This window comes from Carcharodon carcharias, chromosome 31 (assembly GCF_017639515.1).
Source record: "Carcharodon carcharias isolate sCarCar2 chromosome 31, sCarCar2.pri, whole genome shotgun sequence".
NCBI lineage: Eukaryota > Metazoa > Chordata > Chondrichthyes > Lamniformes > Lamnidae > Carcharodon > Carcharodon carcharias.
This window is the reverse complement of record NC_054497.1, coordinates 8,909,209-8,931,734: the sequence shown is the minus strand read 5'-3', so window position 1 is coordinate 8,931,734 and position 22,526 is coordinate 8,909,209.

Genomic DNA, 22,526 nt, shown 5'->3' with positions numbered 1-22,526 from the left:
CACCTTGCAGCCTGAGTTAACCTGTGTCCAACACATTCCAGACTGGTTTACCAAATGTCCAACACACTCCAGCCTGTGTTACCTTGTGTCTAACACTCTCCAGCCAGTGTTACCCTTTGTCTAACACACTCCAGCCTGTGTTAGTTTGTTTCTTACACATTCTAGACTGAGGTACCCTGTGTCCAACACATTCCAGCCTGTGTTACCCTGTGTCTAACACACTCCAGCCTGTGTTTGTCTGCCTCTAACACATTCCAGCCTGTCTTGGTCTGTGTCTAACACACTCCAGCCTGTGTTACCCTTTATCTAACACACCCCAGCCTGTGTTACCCTGTGTCCAACACACTCCAGCCTGTGTTACCCCGTGTCTAACACTCTCCAGCCTTTGTTAACCTGTGTCCAACACACTTCAGCCTGTGTTATCATGTGTCTTACACACTCCAGCCTGTGTTAGTCTGCGTCTAACACACTCCAGCCTGTGTTAGTCTGTGTCTAACACACTCCAGCCTGTTTTAGTCTGTATCTAACACATTCCAGCTTGTGTTAGTCTGAGTCTTACACACTCCAGCCTGTGTTAGTCTGTGACTAATACACTCCAGCCTGTCTTACCCTGTGTCTAACACATTCCAGCCAGAGATACACTATGTCTAACACGACTCCAGCCTGTGTTACACTGTCTCTAACATACTCCAGGCTGTGTTACACTGTGTCTAACACATTCCAGCCTTGTGTTACCCTGTGTCTAACACATTCCAGCCTGTGTTACCCTGTGTATAACACACTCCAGCCTGTGTTAATTTGTGTCTAACATATTCCAGCCTGAGTTACCCTGTGTCTAACACATTCCAGCCTGTGCTAACCTGTGTCTAACACATTCCAACCTGTGTTAACCTGTGTCCAACACATTCCAGCCTGAGTTGATCTGTGTCTAACACACTCCATCCTGTGTTACCCTGTGTCTAACACATTCCAGCCTGAGTTAAACTGTGTCTAACAAACTCTAGCTTGCGTTAGTCTGCGCCTTACACACTCCAGCCTGACTTACCCAGTGTTTAACACATTCCAGCCTGAGTTACACTGTGTCTAACACACTCCAGGCTGTGTTACACTGTGTCTAGCACCTTCCAGCCTGAGTTACCCTGTGGCTAATACATTCCAGCCTGAGTTACCCTGTGTCTAACACACTCCAGGCTGTGTTAGTCTACGTCTAACGCACTCCAGCCTGTGTTAGTCAGTGTCGAACACACTCCAGCCTGTGTTAGTCTGTGTCTAACACACTCCAGCCTGTGTTAATCTGTATCTAACACACTCCAGCCTGTTTTTCCAAGTCTAACACACTCCAGCCTGTGTTACCCTGTATCTAACACATTCCAGCCTGTGTTACCCTGTGTCTAACAGACTCCAGCCTGTGTTAGTTGGTGTCTAACACATTCCAGCCTGAGTTAACCTGTGTCCAACATACTCCAGCCTGTGTTACCCCCTGGCTAACACACTCCAGCCTGTGTTACCCTGTGTCTAACACACTCCAGGCAGAGTTCCCCTGTGTCTAACACACTCCAGCCTGAGTTACACTGTGTCTAACAAAATCCAGCCTGCGTTAGTCTGTGTCTAACACACTCCAGCCTGTTTTAGTCTGTATCTAACAAACTCCAGCCTGTTTTACCCTGAGTCTATCACACTCCAGCCTGAGTTACCCTATGTCTAACACGCTCCAGCCTTTGTTACTCTACGTCTTATACACTCCAGCCTGTGTTAGTCTGTGTCTAACACACTACAGCCTGTGTTACCTGTGTCTAAAACACTCCAGCGTGAGTTACCCTGTGCCTAACACACTCCAGCCTGTGTTACCCTGTGTCTAACACACTCCAGCCTGTGTTAGTCTCTGTCTAACACACTCCAGCCTGTGTAACCTTGTGTATAACATGCTCCAGCCTGTGTTACCCTGTGTCTAACACACTCCAACCTGTCTTACCTTGTGTCTAACACAATACAGCTGTGTTACCCTGTGTTTAAAACACTCCAGCCTGTGCTAGTCCTTGTCTAACACATTCCACCCTGTATTAACCTGTGTCTAACACATTCCAGCCTGTGTTACCTTTTGTCTAACACACTCCAGCCTGTGTTAATCTGTGTCTAAAACACTCCAGCCTGTGTTACCCTGTGTCTAACACCCGCCAGCCTGTGTTAGTCTGTATCTAACACACTCCAGCCTGTGTTAGTCTGTGTCTGACACAATCCCGCCTGTGTTACCCTGTGTCTAACACAATCCAGCCTGTCTTACCCTGTGTCTAACACACTCCAGCCTGTGTTACCCTGTGTCTAACACACCCCAGTCTTTGTTACCCTTTGTCTAACTCACACCAGCCTGTGTTAGTCTCTGTCTAACACGCTCCAGCCTGTGTTACCCTGTGTCTAACACACTCCAGCCTGTGTTACCCTGTGTCTAATGCATTCCAGCCTGAGTTAAACTGTGTCTAACCATCTCCAGCTTGTGTTACTCTGTGTCTAACACAATCTAGCCTCTCTTACTCTGTGGGTAACACACTCCAGCCTGTTTTAGTCTGAATCTAACACACTTCAGCCTGTGTTAGTCTGCGTCTTACACACTCCAGCCTGTGTTAGTCTGTGACTAATACACTCCAGCCTGTCTTAACCTTTGTCTAACACATTCCAGCCAGAGTTACACTGTGTCCAACACACTCCAGCCTGTGCTACACTGTGTCTAACACACTCCAGGCTGTGTTACACTGTGTCTAACACATTCCAGCCTGTGTTACCCTGTGTCTAACACATTGCAGCCTGTGTTACCCTGTGTCTAACACATTCCAGCCTGTGTTACCCTGTGTCCAACACATTCCAGCCTATATTAGTCTGCGTCTAACACACTGCAGGCTGTGTTACACTGTGTCTAACACATTCCAGCCTGTGTTACCCTGTGTCTAACACATTCCAGCCAGTGTTACCCTGTGTCTAACACACTCCAGCCTGTGTTACCTTGTATCTAACACAATCCAGCCTGTGTTACCCTATGTCTAACACACTCCAGACTGTGTTAGTTTGTGTCTAACACATTCCAGCCTGTGTTACCCTGTGTCTAACACATTCCAGCCTGTGCTAACCTGTGTCTAACATATTCCACCCTGTGTTAACCTGTGTCCAACACTTTCCAGCCTGTGTTACCCTGTGTCTAACACATTCCAACCTGTGTTAACCTGTGTCCAACACTTTCCAGCCTGTGTTACCTTGTATCTAACACAATCCAGCCTGTGTTACCCTATGTCTAACACACTCCAGACTGTGTTAGTTTGTGTTTAACACATTCCAGCCTGAGTTACCCTGTGTCTAACACATTCCAGCCTGTGCTAACCTGTGTCTAACACATTCCAACCTGTGTTAACCTGTGTCCAACACATTCCAGCCTGTATTAGTCTGCATCTAACACACTCCAGCCTGTGTTACCCTGTATCTAACACACTCCAGCCAGTGTTACCCTGTATCTAACACACTCCAAGCTGTGTTACCCTGTGTCTAACACACTCCAGCCTGTGTTAGTCTGTGTCTAACACATTACAGCCTGAGTTAACTTGTGTCCAACATACTCCAGCCTGTGTTACCCCGTGCTAACACACTCCAGCCTGTGTTACCCTGTGACTAACACACTCCAGCCAGTGTTACCCTGTGTCTAAAACACTCCAGCCTGAGTTACACTGTGTCTAACAAAATCCAGCCTGCGTTAGTCTTTGTCTAACATACTCCAGCCTGTTTTACACTGTGTCTAACACACTCCAGGCTGTGTTACACTGTGTCTAACACATTCCAGCCTTGTGTTACCCTGTGTCTAACACATTCCAACCTGTGTTACCCTGTGTATAACACACTCCAGCCTGTGTTACCTTGTATCTGACTCAATCCAGCCTGTGTTACCCTAAGTCTAACACACTCCATACTGTGTTAGTTTGTGTCTAACACATTCCAGCCTGAGTTACCTTGTGTCTAACACATTCCAGCCTGTGCTAACCTGTGTCTAACACATTCCAACCTGTGTTAACCTGTGTCCAACACGTTCCAGCCTGAGTTGCCCTGTGTCCAACAATCTCCAGCCTCTATTACTCTGCGTCTAACACAATCCAGCCTGTGTTACCCTGTGTCTAACACACTCCAGCCAGTGTTACCCTGTGTCTCAAACACTCCAGCCTGAGTTACACTGTGTCTAACAAAATCCAGCCTGCATTAGTCTGTGTCTAACATACTCCAGCCTGTGTTAGTCTGCGTCTAACACACTCCAGCCTGTTTTAGTCTGTATCTAACAGACTCCGGACTGTGTTAGTTTGTGTTTAACACAGACCAGCCTGAGTTACCCTGTGTCAAACATATTCCAGCCTCTGCTAACCTGTGTCTAACACATTCTAGCCTGTGTTAACCTGTGTCCAACACATTCCAGCCTGAGTTCCCAATGTCCAACACACTCCAGCCTGTGTTACCTTGTGTCTAACACTCTCCAGCCAGTGTTACCCTAAGTCTAACACACTCCAGCCTCTGTTACCCTGTGTCAAATATACTCCAGCCTGTGTTACCCTTTGTCTAACACCCTCCAGCCTGTGTTAGTTTGTGTCTAACACATTCTAGACTGAGGTACCCGGTGTCCAACTCATTCCAGCCTGAGGTACCCTGTGTCCAACACATTCCAGCCTGTGTTACCCTGGGTCTAACACACTCCAGCCTGTGTTTGTCTGCCTCTAACATTCCAGCCTGTCTTGGTCTTTGTCCAACACACTCCAGCCTGTGTTACCTTGTGTCTAACAGTCTCCAGCAAGTGTTACCCTGAATCTAACACACTCCAGCCTCTGTTACCCTGTGTCAAATATACTCCAGCCTTTGTTACCCTTTGTCTAACACACTCCAGCCTGTGTTACCCTGTGTCTAATGCATTCCAGCCTGAGTTAAACTGTGTCTAACCATCTCCAGCTTGTGTTACTCTGTGTCTAACACAATCTAGCCTCTCTTACTCTGTGGGTAACACACTCCAGCCTGTTTTAGTCTGAATCTAACACACTTCAGCCTGTGTTAGTCTGCGTCTTACACACTCCAGCCTGTGTTAGTCTGTGTCTAAAACACCCCAGCCTATTTTACCCTGTGTCTAAAACCCGCCAGCCTGTGTTAGTCTGTACCTAACATACTCCAGCCTGTGTTAGTCTGTATCTGACACAATCCAGCCTGTGTTACCCTGTGTCTAACACACTCCAGCCTATGTTAGTCTCTGTCTAACACGCTCCAGCCTGTGTTATCCTGTGTCTAACACACTCCAGCCTGTGTTACACTGTGTCTAACACACTCCAGCCTGTATTAATCTGTATCTAACATACACCAGCCTGTGATGGCCTGTGTCTAATACACTCGAGTTTGTGTTACCCTGTGTCTAACACACTCCAGCCTGTGTTACCCTGTGTCTAACACAGTCCAGCCTGTGTTACCCTGTGTCTAACACACTCCAGCCTGTGCTAGTCTGTGTCTAACACACTCCAGCCTGTGTTACCCTGTGTCTAACACCCGCCAGCCTGTGTTAGTCTGTATCTAACACACTCCAGCCTGTGTTACCCTGTGTCTAACACACTCCAGCCTGTGTTACACTGTGTCTAATACATTCCAGCCTGTGTTACCTTTTGTCTAACACACTCTAGCCTGTGCTACCCTGTGTCTAACACACTCCAGCGTGTGTTACCCTGTGTCCAACACACTCCAGCCAGTGTTACCCTGTGTCTAACACACTCCAGCCTGTGTTACCTCGTGTCTAACACACTCCAGCCTGTGTTAGTCTCTGTCTAACACACTCCAGCCTGTGTAACCTTGTGTATAACATGCTCCAGCCTGTGTTACCCTGTGTCTAACACACTCCAACCTGTCTTACCTTGTGTCTAACACAATACAGCTGTGTTACCCTGTGTTTAAAACACTCCAGCCTGTGCTAGTCCTTGTCTAACACATTCCACCCTGTATTAACCTGTGTCTAACACATTCCAGCCTGTGTTACCTTTTGTCTAACACACTCCAGCCTGTGTTAATCTGTGTCTAAAACACTCCAGCCTGTGTTACCCTGTGTCTAACACCCGCCAGCCTGTGTTAGTCTGTATCTAACACACTCCAGCCTGTGTTAATCTGTGTCTGACACAATCCCGCCTGTGTTACCCTGTGTCTAACACAATCCAGCCTGTCTTACCCTGTGTCTAACACACTCCAGCCTGTGTTACCCTGTGTCTAACACACCCCAGTCTTTGTTACCCTTTGTCTAACTCACACCAGCCTGTGTTAGTCTCTGTCTAACACGCTCCAGCCTGTGTTACCCTGTGTCTAACACACTCCAGCCTGTGTTACCCTGTGTCTAATGCATTCCAGCCTGAGTTAAACTGTGTCTAACCATCTCCAGCTTGTGTTACTCTGTGTCTAACACAATCTAGCCTCTCTTACTCTGTGGGTAACACACTCCAGCCTGTTTTAGTCTGAATCTAACACACTTCAGCCTGTGTTAGTCTGCGTCTTACACACTCCAGCCTGTGTTAGTCTGTGACTAATACACTCCAGCCTGTCTTAACCTTTGTCTAACACATTCCAGCCAGAGTTACACTGTGTCCAACACACTCCAGCCTGTGCTACACTGTGTCTAACACACTCCAGGCTGTGTTACACTGTGTCTAACACATTCCAGCCTGTGTTACCCTGTGTCTAACACATTGCAGCCTGTGTTATCCTGTGTCTAACACATTCCAGCCTGAGTTACCCTGTGTCTAACACATTCCAGCCTGTGCTAACCTGTGTCTAACACATTCCAACCTGTGTTAACCTGTGTCCAACACATTCCAGCCTATATTAGTCTGCGTCTAACACACTGCAGGCTGTGTTACACTGTGTCTAACACATTCCAGCCTGTGTTACCCTGTGTCTAACACATTCCAGCCAGTGTTACCCTGTGTCTAACACACTCCAGCCTGTGTTACCTTGTATCTAACACAATCCAGCCTGTGTTACCCTATGTCTAACACACTCCAGACTGTGTTAGTTTGTGTCTAACACATTCCAGCCTGTGTTACCCTGTGTCTAACACATTCCAGCCTGTGCTAACCTGTGTCTAACATATTCCAACCTGTGTTAACCTGTGTCCAACACTTTCCAGCCTGTGTTACCCTGTGTCTAACACATTCCAACCTGTGTTAACCTGTGTCCAACACCTTCCAGCCTGTGTTACCTTGTATCTAACACAATCCAGCCTGTGTTACCCTATGTCTAACACACTCCAGACTGTGTTAGTTTGTGTTTAACACATTCCAGCCTGAGTTACCCTGTGTCTAACACATTCCAGCCTGTGCTAACCTGTGTCTAACACATTCCAACCTGTGTTAACCTGTGTCCAACACATTCCAGCCTGTATTAGTCTGCATCTAACACACTCCAGCCTGTGTTACCCTGTATCTAACACACTCCAGCCAGTGTTACCCTGTATCTAACACACTCCAAGCTGTGTTACCCTGTGTCTAACACACTCCAGCCTGTGTTAGTCTGTGTCTAACACATTACAGCCTGAGTTAACTTGTGTCCAACATACTCCAGCCTGTGTTACCCCGTGCTAACACACTCCAGCCTGTGTTACCCTGTGACTAACACACTCCAGCCAGTGTTACCCTGTGTCTAAAACACTCCAGCCTGAGTTACACTGTGTCTAACAAAATCCAGCCTGCGTTAGTCTTTGTCTAACATACTCCAGCCTGTTTTACACTGTGTCTAACACACTCCAGGCTGTGTTACACTGTGTCTAACACATTCCAGCCTTGTGTTACCCTGTGTCTAACACATTCCAACCTGTGTTACCCTGTGTATAACACACTCCAGCCTGTGTTACCTTGTATCTGACTCAATCCAGCCTGTGTTACCCTAAGTCTAACACACTCCATACTGTGTTAGTTTGTGTCTAACACATTCCAGCCTGAGTTACCTTGTGTCTAACACATTCCAGCCTGTGCTAACCTGTGTCTAACACATTCCAACCTGTGTTAACCTGTGTCCAACACGTTCCAGCCTGAGTTGCCCTGTGTCCAACAATCTCCAGCCTCTATTACTCTGCGTCTAACACAATCCAGCCTGTGTTACCCTGTGTCTAACACACTCCAGCCAGTGTTACCCTGTGTCTAAAACACTCCAGCCTGAGTTACACTGTGTCTAACAAAATCCAGCCTGCATTAGTCTGTGTCTAACATACTCCAGCCTGTGTTAGTCTGCGTCTAACACACTCCAGCCTGTTTTAGTCTGTATCTAACAGACTCCGGACTGTGTTAGTTTGTGTTTAACACAGACCAGCCTGAGTTACCCTGTGTCAAACATATTCCAGCCTCTGCTAACCTGTGTCTAACACATTCTAGCCTGTGTTAACCTGTGTCCAACACATTCCAGCCTGAGTTCCCAATGTCCAACACACTCCAGCCTGTGTTACCTTGTGTCTAACACTCTCCAGCCAGTGTTACCCTAAGTCTAACACACTCCAGCCTCTGTTACCCTGTGTCAAATATACTCCAGCCTGTGTTACCCTTTGTCTAACACCCTCCAGCCTGTGTTAGTTTGTGTCTAACACATTCTAGACTGAGGTACCCGGTGTCCAACTCATTCCAGCCTGAGGTACCCTGTGTCCAACACATTCCAGCCTGTGTTACCCTGGGTCTAACACACTCCAGCCTGTGTTTGTCTGCCTCTAACATTCCAGCCTGTCTTGGTCTTTGTCCAACACACTCCAGCCTGTGTTACCTTGTGTCTAACAGTCTCCAGCAAGTGTTACCCTGAATCTAACACACTCCAGCCTCTGTTACCCTGTGTCAAATATACTCCAGCCTTTGTTACCCTTTGTCTAACACACTCCAACCTGTGTTAGTTTGTGTCTAACACATTCTAGACTGAGGTACCCTGTGTCCAACACATTCCAGCGTGTGTTACCCTGTGTCTAACACACTCCAGCCTGTGTTAGTCTGCCTCTAACACATTCCAGCCCGTCGTGGTCTGTGTCTAACACACTCCAGCATGTGTTACCCAGTGTCTAACACACTCCAGCCTGTGTTAGTTGGTGTCTGACACATTCCAGCCTGAGTTAACCTGTGTCCAACATACTCCAGCCTGTGTTATCCCGTGGCTAACACACTCCAGCCTGTGTTACCCTGTGTCTATCACACTCCAGCCTGTGTTACCCTATGTCTAACAGACTCCAGACTGTGTTAGTTTGTGTCTAACATATTCCAGCCTGAGCTACCCTGTGTCAAAGACATTCCAGCATCTGCTAAACTGTGTCTAACACCTTGCAGCCTGAGTTAACCTGTGTCCAACACATTCCAGACTGGTTTACCAAATGTCCAACACACTCCAGCCTGTGTTACCTTGTGTCTAACACTCTCCAGCCAGTGTTACCCTTTGTCTAACACACTCCAGCCTGTGTTAGTTTGTTTCTTACACATTCTAGACTGAGGTACCCTGTGTCCAACACATTCCAGCCTGTGTTACCCTGTGTCTAACACACTCCAGCCTGTGTTTGTCTGCCTCTAACACATTCCAGCCTGTCTTGGTCTGTGTCTAACACACTCCAGCCTGTGTTACCCTTTATCTAACACACCCCAGCCTGTGTTACCCTGTGTCCAACACACTCCAGCCTGTGTTACCCCGTGTCTAACACTCTCCAGCCTTTGTTAACCTGTGTCCAACACACTCCAGCCTGTGTTATCATGTGTCTTACACACTCCAGCCTGTGTTAGTCTGCATCTAACACACTCCAGCCTGTGTTAGTCTGTGTCTAACACACTCCAGCCTGTTTTAGTCTGTATCTAACACACTCCAGCTTGTGTTAGTCTGAGTCTTACACACTCCAGCCTGTGTTAGTCTGTGACTAATACACTCCAGCCTGTCTTACCCTGTGTCTAACACATTCCAGCCAGAGATACACTATGTCTAACACGACTCCAGCCTGTGTTACACTGTCTCTAACATACTCCAGGCTGTGTTACACTGTGTCTAACACATTCCAGCCTTGTGTTACCCTGTGTCTAACACATTCCAGCCTGTGTTACCCTGTGTATAACACACTCCAGCCTGTGTTAATTTGTGTCTAACACATTCCAGCCTGAGTTACCCTGTGTCTAACACATTCCAGCCTGTGCTAACCTGTGTCTAACACATTCCAACCTGTGTTAACCTGTGTCCAACACATTCCAGCCTGAGTTGATCTGTGTCTAACACACTCCATCCTGTGTTACCCTGTGTCTAACACATTCCAGCCTGAGTTAAACTGTGTCTAACAAACTCTAGCTTGCGTTAGTCTGCGCCTTACACACTCCAGCCTGACTTACCCAGTGTTTAACACATTCCAGCCTGAGTTACACTGTGTCTAACACACTCCAGGCTGTGTTACACTGTGTCTAGCACCTTCCAGCCTGAGTTACCCTGTGGCTAATACATTCCAGCCTGAGTTACCCTGTGTCTAACACACTCCAGGCTGTGTTAGTCTACGTCTAACGCACTCCAGCCTGTGTTAGTCAGTGTCGAACACACTCCAGCCTGTGTTAGTCTGTGTCTAACACACTCCAGCCTGTGTTAATCTGTATCTAACACACTCCAGCCTGTTTTTCCAAGTCTAACACACTCCAGCCTGTGTTACCCTGTATCTAACACATTCCAGCCTGTGTTACCCTGTGTCTAACAGACTCCAGCCTGTGTTAGTTGGTGTCTAACACATTCCAGCCTGAGTTAACCTGTGTCCAACATACTCCAGCCTGTGTTACCCCCTGGCTAACACACTCCAGCCTGTGTTACCCTGTGTCTAACACACTCCAGGCAGAGTTCCCCTGTGTCTAACACACTCCAGCCTGAGTTACACTGTGTCTAACAAAATCCAGCCTGCGTTAGTCTGTGTCTAACACACTCCAGCCTGTTTTAGTTTGTATCTAACAAACTCCAGCCTGTTTTACCCTGAGTCTATCACACTCCAGCCTGAGTTACCCTATGTCTAACACGCTCCAGCCTTTGTTACTCTACGTCTTATACACTCCAGCCTGTGTTAGTCTGTGTCTAACACACTACAGCCTGTGTTACCTGTGTCTAAAACACTCCAGCGTGAGTTACCCTGTGCCTAACACACTCCAGCCTGTGTTACCCTGTGTCTAACACATTCCAGCCTGAGTTACATTGTGTCTAACACACTCCAGCCTGTGTTACCCTGTGTCTAACACACTCCAGGCTATTACCCTGTGTGTTACACATTCCAGCCTGAGTTACCCTGTGACTAACACATTCCAGCCTGAGTTACCCTGTGTATAACACACTCCAGACTGTGTTAGTTCGTTTCTAACACATTCCAGCCTGAGTTACTCTGTGTCTAACACATTCCAGCCTGTGCTAACATGTGTCTAACACACTCCAGCCGGTGTTACCCTGTATCTTACACACTCCAGCCTGTGTTGCCCTGTGTCTAACAAACTCCAGCCTGTGTTAGTTGGTGTCTACCACATTCCAGCCTGAGTTAACCTGTGTCCAACATACTCCAGCCTGTGTTACCCCGTGGCTAACACACTCTAGCCTGGGTTACACTGTGTCTAACAAAATACGGCCTGTGTTAGTCTGTGTCTAACACACTCCTGCCTGTTTTAGTCTGCGTCTAACACACTCCAGCCTGTTTTCGTCTGTATCTAACACACTCCAGCCTGTGTTACCCTGTGTCTATCACACTCCAGCCTGAGTTAAACTGTGTCTAACACGCTCCAGCCTTTGCTACTTTGTGTCTAACACATTCCAGCCTGTGTTAACCTGTGTCCAACACATTCCAGCCTGAGTTACCCTGTGTCTAACACACTCCAGCCTGAGTTACCCTGTGTCTTAAACACTCCAGGCCATTACCCAGTGTCCAACACATTCCAGCCTGAGTTACCTTGTGACTAACACTCTCCAGCCTGAGTTAACCTGTGTCTAACACATTCCAACCTGTGTTACCCTGTGTCTAACACACTCCAGGCTGTGTTACCCTGTTCTATCACATTCCAGCCTGAGTTAAACTGTGTCTAACAAACTCCAGCTTGCATAAGTCTGTGTCTAACACACTCCAGACTGTGTTAGTTTGTGTCTAACACACTCCAGCCTGTTTTAGTCTGTATCTAACACACTCCAGCTTGTGTTAGTCTGAGTCTTACACACTCCAGCCTGTGTTAGTCTGTGACTAATACACTCCAGCCTGTCTTACCCTGTGTCTAACACATTCCAGCCAGAGATACACTATGTCTAACACAATCCAACCTGTGTTATACTGTCTCTAACATACTCCAGGCTGTGTTACACTGTGTCTAACACATTCCTGCCTTGTGTTACCCTGTGTATAACACACTCCAGCCTGTGTTACCGTGTATCTAACACAATCCAGCCTGTGCTACCCTATGTCTAACACACTCCAGACTGTGTTAGTTTGTGTCTAACACATTCCAGCCTGAGTTACCCTGTGTCTAACACATTCCAGCCTGTATTAGTCTGCGTCTAACACACTCCAGGCTATGTTACACTGTGTCTAACACATTCCAGCCTGTGCTAACCTGAGTCTAAAACATTCCAAACTGTGTTAACCTGTGTCCAACACATTCCAGCCTGAGTTGCCCTGTGTCTAACAAACTCTATCCTGTGTTACCGTGTGTCTAACACATTCCAGCCTGAGTTAAACGGTGTCTAACAAACTCTTGCTTGCGTTAGTCTGCATCTAACACAATCCAGCCTGTTTTAGTCTGTGTCTAACACACGCCATCCTGTGTTAGTCTGCTTCTTACACACTCCAGCCTGTGTTAGTCTGTGAGTAATACACTCCATCCTGTGTTACCCTGTGCCTTACACCCTCCAGCCTGACTTACCCAGTTTTTAACACATTCCAGCCTGAGTTACACTGTGTCTAACACACTCCAGCCTGTGTTAGTCTATATCTAACACACTCCAACCTGTGTTAATCTGTATCTAACACATTCCAGCCTATGTTTCCTTTTGTCTAACACACTCCAGCCTGTATTAGTCTGCGTCTAACACACTCCAGCCTGTGTTACCCTGTGTCTAACAAACTCCAGCCTGTGTTACCCTGTGTCTAACACACTCCAGCCTGTGTTACCCCGTGGCTAACACACTCCAGCCTTTGTTACCCTGTGTCTAACATACTGCAGCCAGTGTTACCCTGTGTCTAACACACTCCAGCCTGAGTTACACTGTGTCTAACAAAATCCAGCCTGTGTTACCCTGTGTCTAACACACTCCAGCCTGTTCTAGTCTGCGTCTAACACACTCCAGCCTGTTTTCGTCTGTATCTAACACACTCCAGCCTGTGTTACCCTGTGTCTAACACCCTCCAGCCTGTCTTAGTTTGTGTCTAACACACTCAAGCCTGAGTTACCCTGTGTCCAACACACTCCAGCTTGTGTCACCCTTTGTCTAACACACTCCAGCCTGTGTTACCCTGTGTCTAACACACTCCAGCCTCTGTTACCCTGTGTCTAACACACTCCAGCCTATGTTAGTTTGTGTCTAACACATTCCAGCCTGAGTTACCCTGTGTCCAACACACTGCAGCCTGTGTTGCACTGTGGCTAACACACTCCAGCCATATGTTAGTTTGTGTCTAACACATTCCAGCCTGAGTTACCCTGTGTGCAACACAAACCAACCTGTGTTACCCTGTGTCTAACATAATCCAGCCTGTGTTACCCTGTGTCTAACACACTCCAGCCTGTGTTACCATCTGTCTAACATACGCCAGCCTGTGTTAAACTTTGTCTAACACACTCCAGCCTCTTTTAGTTTGTGTCTAACATATCCCAGCCTGAGTTACCCTGTGTTCAACACACGCCAGCCTGTGTTACCCTGTGTCTAACACACTCCAGCCTGTGTTACCCTGTGTCTAACACACTCCAGCCTGTGTTACCCTGTATCTAACACACTCTAGCCTGTGGTAACCTGTGTCTAACAAACTCCAGCCTGTGTTAGTTTGTGTCTAACATATTCCAGCCCGAGTTACCCTGTGTCCAACACACTCTAGCCAGTGTTACCCTGTGTCTAACACACTCCAGCCTGTGTTTGTTTGTGTCTAACACATTCCAGCCTGAGTTACCCTGTATCCAACACACTCCAGCCTGTGTTACCTGTGTCTAACATACTCCAGCCTGTGTTAGTCAGTGTCTAACACACTCCAGCCTGTGTTACCTGTGTCTAACATACTCCAGCCTGTGTTAGTCAGTGTCTAACACACTCCAGCCTGTGTTAGTCTGTGTCTAACAGACTCTAGCCTGTGCTACCCTGTGTCTATCAGACTCCAGCCTATGTTACCCTGTGTCTAACACACTGCAGCCTGTGGTGGTCTGTGTGTAACACACTCCTGCCAGTGATACCCTGTGTTTAATACACTTCAGCCTGTGTTAGGCATTATCTAAAACAATCCAGCCAGTGTTAGTCTGTGTCTAACACGCTCGAGCCTGTGTTACCCTGTGTCTAACATACTCCAGCATGTGTTACCCTGTGTCTAACACACTCCATCCTGTGTTAGCCTGTCTCAAACACATTCCAGAATGAGTTACAATGTATCAAACACACTCCAGCCTGTTTAACCTGTGTCTAACATACTCCAGCCCGTGTTAGTCAGTGTCTAACAGATTCCAGCCTGAGTTACCCTGTATCCAACACACTCCATCCTGTGTTACCTGTGTCTAACACATTCCAGCCTGTGTTACCCTTTGTCTAACACAGTCCAGCCTGTGTTATCCTGTGTCTACCACACTCCAGCCTGTGTTAGTCTGTGTCTAAAACACTCCAGCCCATGTTACCCTGTTTCTAACATACTGCAGCCTGTGATTGTCTGTGTCTAACACACTCCAGCCTGTTTTACTCTGTTTCTAACGCACTCCAGCCTGAGTTACCCTGTATCTAACACACTCCAGCCTGTGTTTCACTGTCTCTAACACATTCCAGCCTGTGTGTCCTTCTGTCAAACACACTCCAGCCTGTGCAACCCTGTGTCTAACACATTCCAGCCTGTGTTACCCTGTGTCTAACACACTCCAGCCGGTGTTACCTCGTGTCTAACACACTCCAGCCTGTGTTAGTCTGTGTCTCATACACTCCAGCCTGTGTAACCGTGTGTATAACACACTCAAGCCTGTGTTACCCTGTGTCTAACATACTCCAGGCCTGTGTTACCCTGTGAATAACACGCTCCAGCTTGTGTTACCTTGTGTCTAACATACTCCAGGCCTGTGTTACCCTGTGAATAACACGCTCCAGCCTGTGTTACCCTGTGTCTAACACACTCCAGCCTGTGTTAGTCTGTGTCTAACACACTCCAGCCTGCATTACCCTGTGTCTAACACATTCTAGACTGTGTTACCTTGTGTCTAACACACTCCAGCCTGTGTTTGTCTGAGTGTAACACACTCCAGCCTGGATTACAGTGCGTCTAACACCATCCTGCCTGTGTTAGTCTGTATCTAACACACTTCAGCCTGTGTCAGTCTGTGTCTAAAACACCCCAGCCTATTTTACCCTGTGTCTAAAACCCGCCAGCCTGTGTTAGTCTGTACCTAACATACTCCAGCCTGTGTTAGTCTGTATCTGACACAATCCAGCCTGTGTTACCCTGTGTCTAACACACTCCAGCCTATGTTAGTCTCTGTCTAACACGCTCCAGCCTGTGTTATCCTGTGTCTAACACACTCCAGCCTGTGTTACACTGTGTCTAACACACTCCAGCCTGTATTAATCTGTATCTAACATACACCAGCCTGTGATGGCCTGTGTCTAATACACTCGAGTTTGTGTTACCCTGTGTCTAACACACTCCAGCCTATGTTAGTCTCTGTCTAACACGCTCCAGCCTGTGTTATCCTGTGTCTAACACACTCCAGCCTGTGTTACACTGTGTCTAACACACTCCAGCCTGTATTAATCTGTATCTAACACCCGCCAGCCTGTGTTAGTCTGTATCTAACACACTCCAGCCTGTGTTACCCTGTGTCTAACACACTCCAGCCTGTGTTACACTGTGTCTAATACATTCCAGCCTGTGTTACCTTTTGTCTAACACACTCTAGCCTGTGCTACCCTGTGTCTAACACACTCCAGCGTGTGTTACCCTGTGTCCAACACACTCCAGCCAGTGTTACCCTGTGTCTAACACACTCCAGCCTGTGTTACCTCGTGTCTAACACACTCCAGCCTGTGTTAGTCTCTGTCTAACACACTCCAGCCTGTGTAACCTTGTGTATAACATGCTCCAGCCTGTGTTACCCTGTGTCTAACACACTCCAACCTGTCTTACCTTGTGTCTAACACAATACAGCTGTGTTACCCTGTGTTTAAAACACTCCAGCCTGTGCTAGTCCTTGTCTAACACATTCCACCCTGTATTAACCTGTGTCTAACACATTCCAGCCTGTGTTACCTTTTGTCTAACACACTCCAGCCTGTGTTAATCTGTGTCTAAAACACTCCAGCCTGTGTTACCCTGTGTCTAACACCCGCCAGCCTGTGTTAGTCTGTATCTAACACACTCCAGCCTGTGTTAATCTGTGTCTGACACAATCCCGCCTGTGTTACCCTGTGTCTAACACAATCCAGCCTGTCTTACCCTGTGTCTAACACACTCCAGCCTGTGTTACCCTGTGTCTAACACACCCCAGTCTTTGTTACCCTTTGTCTAACTCACACCAGCCTGTGTTAGTCTCTGTCTAACACGCTCCAGCCTGTGTTACCCTGTGTCTAACACACTCCAGCCTGTGTTACCCTGTGTCTAATGCATTCCAGCCTGAGTTAAACTGTGTCTAACCATCTCCAGCTTGTGTTACTCTGTGTCTAACACAATCTAGCCTCTCTTACTCTGTGGGTAACACACTCCAGCCTGTTTTAGTCTGAATCTAACACACTTCAGCCTGTGTTAGTCTGCGTCTTACACACTCCAGCCTGTGTTAGTCTGTGTCTAAAACACCCCAGCCTATTTTACCCTGTGTCTAAAACCCGCCAGCCTGTGTTAGTCTGTACCTAACATACTCCAGCCTGTGTTAGTCTGTATCTGACACAATCCAGCCTGTGTTACCCTGTGTCTAACACACTCCAGCCTATGTTAGTCTCTGTCTAACACGCTCCAGCCTGTGTTATCCTGTGTCTAACACACTCCAGCCTGTGTTACACTGTGTCTAACACACTCCAGCCTGTATTAATCTGTATCTAACATACACCAGCCTGTGATGGCCTGTGTCTAATACACTCGAGTTTGTGTTACCCTGTGTCTAACACACTCCAGCCTGTGTTACCCTGTGTCTAACACAGTCCAGCCTGTGTTACCCTGTGTCTAACACACTCCAGCCTTGCTAGTCTGTGTCTAACACACTCCAGCCTGTGTTACCCTGTGTCTAACACCCGCCAGCCTGTGTTAGTCTGTATCTAACACACTCCAGCCTGTGTTACCCTGTGTCTAACACACTCCAGCCTGTGTTACACTGTGTCTAATACATTCCAGCCTGTGTTACCTTTTGTCTAACACACTCTAGCCTGTGCTACCCTGTGTCTAACACACTCCAGCGTGTGTTACCCTGTGTCCAACACACTCCAGCCAGTGTTACCCTGTGCCTAACACACTCCAGCCTGTGTTACCTCGTGTCTAACACACTCCAGCCTGTGTTAGTCTCTGTCTAACACACTCCAGCCTGTGTAACCTTGTGTATAACATGCTCCAGCCTGTGTTACCCTGTGTCTAACACACTCCAACCTGTCTTACCTTGTGTCTAACACAATACAGCTGTGTTACCCTGTGTTTAAAACACTCCAGCCTGTGCTAGTCCTTGTCTAACACATTCCACCCTGTATTAACCTGTGTCTAACACATTCCAGCCTGTGTTACCTTTTGTCTAACACACTCCAGCCTGTGTTAATCTGTGTCTAAAACACTCCAGCCTGTGTTACCCTGTGTCTAACACCCGCCAGCCTGTGTTAGTCTGTATCTAACACACTCCAGCCTGTGTTAATCTGTGTCTGACACAATCCCGCCTGTGTTACCCTGTGTCTAACACAATCCAGCCTGTCTTACCCTGTGTCTAACACACTCCAGCCTGTGTTACCCTGTGTCTAACACACCCCAGTCTTTGTTACCCTTTGTCTAACTCACACCAGCCTGTGTTAGTCTCTGTCTAACACGCTCCAGCCTGTGTTACCCTGTGTCTAACACACTCCAGCCTGTGTTACCCTGTGTCTAATGCATTCCAGCCTGAGTTAAACTGTGTCTAACCATCTCCAGCTTGTGTTACTCTGTGTCTAACACAATCTAGCCTCTCTTACTCTGTGGGTAACACACTCCAGCCTGTTTTAGTCTGAATCTAACACACTTCAGCCTGTGTTAGTCTGCGTCTTACACACTCCAGCCTGTGTTAGTCTGTGTCTAAAACACCCCAGCCTATTTTACCCTGTGTCTAAAACCCGCCAGCCTGTGTTAGTCTGTACCTAACATACTCCAGCCTGTGTTAGTCTGTATCTGACACAATCCAGCCTGTGTTACCCTGTGTCTAACACACTCCAGCCTATGTTAGTCTCTGTCTAACACGCTCCAGCCTGTGTTATCCTGTGTCTAACACACTCCAGCCTGTGTTACACTGTGTCTAACACACTCCAGCCTGTATTAATCTGTATCTAACATACACCAGCCTGTGATGGCCTGTGTCTAATACACTCGAGTTTGTGTTACCCTGTGTCTAACACACTCCAGCCTGTGTTACACTGTGTCTAACACAGTCCAGCCTGTGTTACCCTGTGTCTAACACACTCCAGCCTTGCTAGTCTGTGTCTAACACACTCCAGCCTGTGTTACCCTGTGTCTAACACCCGCCAGCCTGTGTTAGTCTGTATCTAACACACTCCAGCCTGTGTTACCCTGTGTCTAACACACTCCAGCCTGTGTTACACTGTGTCTAATACATTCCAGCCTGTGTTACCTTTTGTCTAACACACTCTAGCCTGTGCTACCCTGTGTCTAACACACTCCAGCGTGTGTTACCCTGTGTCCAACACACTCCAGCCAGTGTTACCCTGTGCCTAACACACTCCAGCCTGTGTTACCTCGTGTCTAACACACTCCAGCCTGTGTTAGTCTCTGTCTAACACACTCCAGCCTGTGTAACCTTGTGTATAACATGCTCCAGACTGTGTTACCCTGTGTCTAACACACTCCAACCTGTCTTACCTTGTGTCTAACACAATACAGCTGTGTTACCCTGTGTTTAAAACACTCCAGCCTGTGCTAGTCCTTGTCTAACACATTCCACCCTGTATTAACCTGTGTCTAACACATTCCAGCCTGTGTTACCTTTTGTCTAACACACTCCAGCCTGTGTTAATCTGTGTCTAAAACACTCCAGCCTGTGTTACCCTGTGTCTAACACCCGCCAGCCTGTGTTAGTCTGTATCTAACACACTCCAGCCTGTGTTAATCTGTGTCTGACACAATCCCGCCTGTGTTACCCTGTGTCTAACACAATCCAGCCTGTCTTACCCTGTGTCTAACACACTCCAGCTTGTGTTACCCTGTGTCTAACACACCCCAGTCTTTGTTACCCTTTGTCTAACTCACACCAGCCTGTGTTAGTCTCTGTCTAACACGCTCCAGCCTGTGTTACCCTGTGTCTAACACACTCCAGCCTGTGTTACCCTGTGTCTAATGCATTCCAGCCTGAGTTAAACTGTGTCTAACCATCTCCAGCTTGTGTTACTCTGTGTCTAACACAATCTAGCCTCTCTTACTCTGTGGATAACACACTCCAGCCTGTTTTAGTCTGAATCTAACACACTTCAGCCTGTGTTAGTCTGCGTCTTACACACTCCAGCCTGTGTTAGTCTGTGACTAATACACTCCAGCCTGTCTTAACCTTTGTCTAACACATTCCAGCCAGAGTTACACTGTGTCCAACACACTCCAGCCTGTGCTACACTGTGTCTAACACACTCCAGGCTGTGTTACACTGTGTCTAACACATTCCAGCCTGTGTTACCCTGTGTCTAACACATTGCAGCCTGTGTTACCCTGTGTCTAACACATTCCAGCCTGAGTTACCCTGTGTCTAACACATTCCAGCCTGTGCTAACCTGTGTCTAACACATTCCAACCTGTGTTAACCTGTGTCCAACACATTCCAGCCTATATTAGTCTGCGTCTAACACACTGCAGGCTGTGTTACACTGTGTCTAACACATTCCAGCCTGTGTTACCCTGTGTCTAACACATTCCAGCCAGTGTTACCCTGTGTCTAACACACTCCAGCCTGTGTTACCTTGTATCTAACACAATCCAGCCTGTGTTACCCTATGTCTAACACACTCCAGACTGTGTTAGTTTGTGTCTAACACATTCCAGCCTGTGTTACCCTGTGTCTAACACATTCCAGCCTGTGCTAACCTGTGTCTAACATATTCCAACCTGTGTTAACCTGTGTCCAACACTTTCCAGCCTGTGTTACCCTGTGTCTAACACATTCCAACCTGTGTTAACCTGTGTCCAACACTTTCCAGCCTGTGTTACCTTGTATCTAACACAATCCAGCCTGTGTTACCCTATGTCTAACACACTCCAGACTGTGTTAGTTTGTGTTTAACACATTCCAGCCTGAGTTACCCTGTGTCTAACACATTCCAGCCTGTGCTAACCTGTGTCTAACACATTCCAACCTGTGTTAACCTGTGTCCAACACATTCCAGCCTGTATTAGTCTGCATCTAACACACTCCAGCCTGTGTTACCCTGTATCTAACACACTCCAGCCAGTGTTACCCTGTATCTAACACACTCCAAGCTGTGTTACCCTGTGTCTAACACACTCCAGCCTGTGTTAGTCTGTGTCTAACACATTACAGCCTGAGTTAACTTGTGTCCAACATACTCCAGCCTGTGTTACCCCGTGCTAACACACTCCAGCCTGTGTTACCCTGTGACTAACACACTCCAGCCAGTGTTACCCTGTGTCTAAAACACTCCAGCCTGAGTTACACTGTGTCTAACAAAATCCAGCCTGCGTTAGTCTTTGTCTAACATACTCCAGCCTGTTTTACACTGTGTCTAACACACTCCAGGCTGTGTTACACTGTGTCTAACACATTCCAGCCTTGTGTTACCCTGTGTCTAACACATTCCAACCTGTGTTACCCTGTGTATAACACACTCCAGCCTGTGTTACCTTGTATCTGACTCAATCCAGCCTGTGTTACCCTAAGTCTAACACACTCCATACTGTGTTAGTTTGTGTCTAACACATTCCAGCCTGAGTTACCTTGTGTCTAACACATTCCAGCCTGTGCTAACCTGTGTCTAACACATTCCAACCTGTGTTAACCTGTGTCCAACACGTTCCAGCCTGAGTTGCCCTGTGTCCAACAATCTCCAGCCTCTATTACTCTGCGTCTAACACAATCCAGCCTGTGTTACCCTGTGTCTAACACACTCCAGCCAGTGTTACCCTGTGTCTCAAACACTCCAGCCTGAGTTACACTGTGTCTAACAAAATCCAGCCTGCATTAGTCTGTGTCTAACATACTCCAGCCTGTGTTAGTCTGCGTCTAACACACTCCAGCCTGTTTTAGTCTGTATCTAACAGACTCCGGACTGTGTTAGTTTGTGTTTAACACAGACCAGCCTGAGTTACCCTGTGTCAAACATATTCCAGCCTCTGCTAACCTGTGTCTAACACATTCTAGCCTGTGTTAACCTGTGTCCAACACATTCCAGCCTGAGTTCCCAATGTCCAACACACTCCAGCCTGTGTTACCTTGTGTCTAACACTCTCCAGCCAGTGTTACCCTAAGTCTAACACACTCCAGCCTCTGTTACCCTGTGTCAAATATACTCCAGCCTGTGTTACCCTTTGTCTAACACCCTCCAGCCTGTGTTAGTTTGTGTCTAACACATTCTAGACTGAGGTACCCGGTGTCCAACTCATTCCAGCCTGAGGTACCCTGTGTCCAACACATTCCAGCCTGTGTTACCCTGGGTCTAACACACTCCAGCCTGTGTTTGTCTGCCTCTAACATTCCAGCCTGTCTTGGTCTTTGTCCAACACACTCCAGCCTGTGTTACCTTGTGTCTAACAGTCTCCAGCAAGTGTTACCCTGAATCTAACACACTCCAGCCTCTGTTACCCTGTGTCAAATATACTCCAGCCTTTGTTACCCTTTGTCTAACACACTCCAACCTGTGTTAGTTTGTGTCTAACACATTCTAGACTGAGGTACCCTGTGTCCAACACATTCCAGCGTGTGTTACCCTGTGTCTAACACACTCCAGCCTGTGTTAGTCTGCCTCTAACACATTCCAGCCCGTCGTGGTCTGTGTCTAACACACTCCAGCATGTGTTACCCAGTGTCTAACACACTCCAGCCTGTGTTAGTTGGTGTCTGACACATTCCAGCCTGAGTTAACCTGTGTCCAACATACTCCAGCCTGTGTTATCCCGTGGCTAACACACTCCAGCC